The following is a 5,954-nucleotide window of genomic DNA, read 5'->3' on the forward strand; positions in this document are numbered from 1 at the left end:
TTACTTTTCTGTTTACATGAACATATTGGTTGATGTGTTCAACTCAAATGGATCAACCATGGATATGATCATATGCATTCAGGAGCCAAAACATCACTCCCCTCTTGGGTTGTATTTCTTTCACTAAATATTTTGGGTTGTATATGTTTTGTTGATGGTGATGTAGAGTAGGGAATAACAAGACAAAGGATGCTTTAGGGATGCAACAAGCACTACCCTAACGCTGCTGTTTTTTCTTTCCAGAGAAATGAACACATACACTAGCTACTTATATTATATACTTGTTGTTGTTGTTGTTGTTGTTGTTGTTGTTGTTGTTGTTGTTGTTGTTGTTGTTGTTGTTGTTGTTGTTGTTGTTGTTGTTGTTGTTGTTGTTACCAAAATGTTTTGTAGAAACGGGATGCTGGTGAAGGTTTATGTTCATGTTCTTTTTGTAAAACTTACATGTACTCTGCATTGGGTATGTAAGATGTGACATTTGGCTCAATGAGGATGGACCTAATAGAGACGTGCATTGCACGTGCCCGTTTACTAGTACTTAGTTAAAATGGGAGCTGTCTGCTCTGTTCGGCTTTTGCTTTCGTGTGGAGTATTGTTTATTTCCTCAGCTCTGCTGACCTGTTTAATAATCTCAAATCTGTATAGATCACAGCAATAGGTATATACCAAATGACTAAACCGGCGCTGAAATCTGTATAGATCACAACCGATAAGTATATACCACTATGCATGCATATCCATCTCTGAACCCCGACGGGCAGGCCCTAAACTAAATGACTAAACCGGCGCTGCATTCGCCGCTTTCTTCGGGCTCTCGTCGAGGCCGGCGTCGCCGGCGCCGGAGCCGGTGTGGTTGTCATCTGACTTCTTGAACCTGTACCACCGTGCGCACGCCATGAAGTAGACGAGGTTGACAGCTGCGATGACACCGGTGACAAGGTAGAACAGGTCCACCCTGCCCTCGTCCAGGTCCTGCGCCAGCCATCCCGTGGTCCGGTGCAGAATGGTCACCATGAGCCCGCTGGCGTAGCTCGCAAGTGCCCACCCAAGGAAGTAGAGCGCCCCAGCGACGCTTCGCATGTTCTCGGGGAACTGCCGGTAGTAGAACTCGGTCTGCCCGATGGCGGCGAACGCCTCCGAGAGCCCCGCCAGCACCTGCTGCGGCACCAACCAGAAGCACGACATCATCGGCGATCCTGGACCGATCCGACGGCGGCGACGCTCCACCGCCGCCGCCACCAGCATCGTGACCACGGAGAGCGCCATCCCGATGCCGATCCGCTGGAGCAGTGTGATGCCACCCTCGCGCTTGGTGATCCGGCGGAGCAGCGGCACGAGTAGACGGTCGTACACTGGGATCCAGAGAGTTAGAGCGAGCATCACGAAGACGACGAAGGAGCCCTGCGGGATCTGGAAGGTGCTGCTGGCGGTGACACGGCGGTCGGTCTGCGCCGCCTGGAGGACGACGTAGGTGCCAAGCTGGGTGACCACCATGAAGTAGACGATCCCCGACGACCACACTGGGATGATCCGCGCTAAGCACTTCACCTGCTCCACCTGCTGCATACTGCACAACCGCCATGGGTCCGTCGGCGTCTTCCCATCGGCGCAGAGCGATTCCTCCTCAGGGGTAAGCATGGCTGCCTTGTCGAGGCACGTGAATTGGTCGGTGTAGGCCAGCTTGGAGACGACCTTGCTCCTGTGCGGCGGGTCAAATAGTGTGTTTTCTCCGGTGCCGCCTTGTCGCCGTAGGTGGCGCTTGCGAACCGCGGCAACGAGGACCTGCGCGAAGCTGGTGAAGGGGCTGCCCTCGGGCGCGGACACGAGACGTAGAGGCGCGTGCCCATGAAGAAGACGGCACATGAGAGGCCCATGAGCGCCGCGGGCACGGCGAGGCCGAGAGCCCAGTTGACGTTGCTCTGGAGGTAGATGATGACGGTGGCGGACACCATCATGGCCACGGTGAAGGTGAAGTAGTACCAGTTGAAGAAGCTGGCGATGCCGCGCCGCCCATCCGCGGTGCGCGGGTTGAACTGGTCGGCCCCGAACGCCAGGTTGCAGGGTCGTATGCCACCGGCGCCGATGATGAGGAAGAAAAAGGCGGTGAGCAGTGCGGCTAGCTGGCCTCCCGAGGGCCCCTGGCATTGCACGCCTGCTGCTTTGGGGTTGCAGCTGGGAGGGTGGAGGGAGTGGAGCGCAGCGGTGAGGGCGAGGATGACCATGCCGGTGAAGGAGCAGATGGTGGCGGCAGCGAGGGTGGTGTAGCGGCCGAGGTAGGTGTCGCTGATGAAGGCTCCAGCGACGGTGGCCAGGTTGCTGGTGCCGTTGAAGACGTTGAGCAGGATGGCGGCGCTCACACCCTGCATGTGGTACACGGTCGTCAGGTACACCAGCAGGTTCGACACCGTCCCGATCGTCCCGAGCTTCTCGAACGTCTCATTCCCTGCACCAAAAAATTTAAATTCATTTCATTTCTCGGTTTTTGTCAATTACATTAGTAACTGTTCCTCGGCAAAATAAACCAGGTTGCAGACATATTTCAATGTAATTGTTTTTCTCACATTCAACTGCTATTTCCCAACATTATCGAAGCTATATCAATCTTAAAATATGTAAATTTGTTATGTAGATGTTAGTTATATTAAGTAATGGATGTGCATTGACATATTTTTATCTGGGTTTGCATCAAGTTCAAATGTTTTATAAGATTGGCTTGTACAGATCTGGCCCATAATTTGGCAGTAGATCCTAACCAAAAACCTTTCATTAATAATCATGTGAAAACTATTCCAAATTTGACAAAGAAATTATCCCTAAAGGTATACGAATTCATAAATTTAAAAACTATATATATACAAATTTAACATGGCATGCATGCTTCGAAAGAGAAATATTGAGCATGCAAAACTCCTATTCGAGTATTCAATACTACTACCTCCTTTGGCTACTAATTAACGAGGAACTACTAAAGTTTGTTAGATAAACATTATACTATTAGGTTTTTCTCTGTTTTAATGTTTAAATCTTTATTACATACATTTCTGTGTAAAGTTTAACCATCAGATTTGCTACTTAGAGCTTTGCAGAGTCTAGATGCCATACTGAAACCAAGGGAGTAACCTCAACACCTGAATCCTTCAAAGATAAAATCCTATGTTCGATGCTTTGGTGTTTCACTAATGTAGAACGTTCTTTCAGTGGGACGCGACAATCCCGTTGTATCGAGCCGCGTGTGCTAAGTTCGTCAATCTCAAAATCCACCAACTCAGTATTTTGAAGTTGCTCATAGAGATAGGGTGTGCACGCGTGGCTTCGGAATGGTGAGTGTGTAAGCGTATTTATAAGCGTTTGCATCTGCATCGTGTTTCTAAAAAAGTTAGTTGCAACCACATAAAGGTTAGTTTTTATAAATGAGATTAGACCACTACGTGAACATGAAGAAAAAAGTCTGCTCAAGGAAAAACGGAGAAGGAACAAAAAGTTGTTGGAAGTAGTGACTGGTGAGTTATCTAGGAAGTTCCCCTTGTAGGTGTAGATTTTTCATGGATAAGGGAAGGGCGTCCAGCTCTCCCGGCCACTACCATGTACGTGCCCTTGTAGATAAGACCACAGTCAATGCTGTGAAATGTGAATTTTATTTCGTGATAACTCATTATCTTGCAGTATATGTTTCAACACCATTTTGCTATGTATGAATGCATAACCCTTGCAAAGAAAACTATATGCATGATGCATCTCATCGACGCTCCCTCTTATCAAAACAAAACAAAACAAAACTAGAAGATAACTGCAGGGCTGGCCAAGAATGAGTGGCCGGAGGTACACATGCATTGCATGGGCACGAAGGTGCTTCTCTGGACCTGGATACAAGCCAGACACGTGACCTGTTTTCTCTTTTTCTTTGGATGGCCACATACGTACATGTACATGTTGATTTGATCACGTTGAGTAGATTTGTGGTCACTATTGATTGTCATAGCCATGGCCGTTGGGGACATGACTACATCACTACATGGCATGGCATGGCATATGCAGGCTACTGACTGAATTATTGTCCTTTTATTACTATTCGCTTTTCTCAGTTTGGCCACATGTACTACAGTTAGTTGAGATTCAGTGCAAAGAATCAATAGCAGTTCTCGGTGGAATTAAGCACGATGCAAATTAATTTCATCACAAAAAACATGGTTGATATTATTCCTATATATGCAGATGTATTAATGTGAGGTTAATGAGCTGCAGTGTGCATTCTAACTCGTTTCAGAGTCCGGCGGAGAAAGATGGACGAAAGTGTTTTGTTGGAAAAGGAAGGTAATTGCAAGGGAAGTTAAGCAAGGACAGGCAGGAGGTAGTCACTCACCTATGACATACGGCATAGCCTTCCATCCGCGGTGGTTCTGCACGGGCTCGCCGGCCTCCGACGACGAGTCATCGTCCTCGGAGAAGCCTGCCTTCACCGTCTTCTCCATGCTAGCCTTGGGCTCCTGCTCCTCATGCTTCTGCCGAGGCTCGGCGACGTCCATCTATACTTCTTCTTGGCAACCACTGCTCTAACTAAGCAGCCACACGCATAAGACTGAAACAGATACTAGTCAGCTTGGTAGGCAGTGTGGCTGTTGCTGCAGCTAGTGTAGGAGAAGATGCAAGGTCTATAAATAAGCCTGAAAGCCTGACTGCCAGAGTATATATGGGATCTTGCTTCCAAGATACTACCTAGCAGCTTGAGAGTGAGAGAGAGAGACGGCACAGAAGAAGCTAGCAAAGTTTCTCTCACTCACTCTCTCTCTTCCTCCCCCTCAATGGAACCTTGCTGGAGATAGATATTGCAGAAAGCAACATCTGGCTAGCTTCCGTGGTTCAGACTATGTAATGCATGTGATACATGTATGTGTGTGTGAAAGGAAGAGAAGCAAATTACCCACACGTACAGTAGAGATCAATGTTAATGGACAAACAGAACCAATCATTCATCCACTGCCTGTCTTATATTGGTGAAGCTTCCATCCACTATCGTGCGAGCATGACTCGCCACACACTGTACTGTTGTGCACTCACCGGGTCAATGTCCTACCTAGCTAGCTAGATAACCAGCTAAAATAAACATATATATCTCTTTATCCCAAATTAGGTGCAACAAAGTAGTGTGGCTTAACATTTTAAGGAACTCCTTAGTAGTAGGATATAGTAATAATATATAGAAGGATTGGTCGACTAATGATCGATGCTAGCTAGTAGCTACATACAAAATGGAAAAAACATCTTTATCGATTTTGTCTTGGCAAAACTTATAGTACTAGTGTACACCAGCTCTCTTTTTGATACAAAAAAGATGTCTTTTCAAAGGAAATGAAAGGTCAAACATTTAGGTATTTTGTCACAATCGGGTCTGCCTACCCATCTAATAGCTTCTGAAGTGCACAAACCTCAAACAGATCCTCAGGGTCTACAGATAGCATTTTTTTTCAAACAATAGGAAGTTCCTTCTTTTGAATTGAAATTATTTTCAAACAAATTATACAAGTAGTGCATATAAAGTTTTATTGAATTATGTGACATAGTCCATAACAAAAAAACTAAATTACAAATGTGAAGACCTAATAGAATGTTTTAAATGCGTACTAAGTGCCACTTTTTTGTGTAGCGCAAAATACAACATGTTTTTGAAAACATTTTACACATCCTTAGAATCATCAATACACAACACTGTAAAAAAAAATTGAGTAGGATGTAGGAAACATGGTCATATGAAAAACTTTCTCCCTTCTTCTGAATTAATTGACTCAATTTTTCTCGATACATATTTATTTAGACGTATTTTAAAGTGTAGATTCATCCGTATCTGGATAAAGCAGAGTTAATCAATTTGGGACGGAGGATGTACATTTAATTTAGCAGGTATGCATGTTGCGGATGATTCATGTATATTTTTTGGGGTAATATGTACTACCTACGTT

General features: G+C 45.8%; 1 pseudogene; it reads right to left on the reverse strand.

The window, feature by feature from the left end:
* Nucleotides 1–707: 707 nt before the first annotated feature.
* Nucleotides 708–4,636, reverse strand: LOC124654090 (annotated as a pseudogene).
* Nucleotides 4,637–5,954: the final 1,318 nt, after the last annotated feature.

This window comes from Lolium rigidum, chromosome 5 (assembly GCF_022539505.1).
Source record: "Lolium rigidum isolate FL_2022 chromosome 5, APGP_CSIRO_Lrig_0.1, whole genome shotgun sequence".
NCBI lineage: Eukaryota > Viridiplantae > Streptophyta > Magnoliopsida > Poales > Poaceae > Lolium > Lolium rigidum.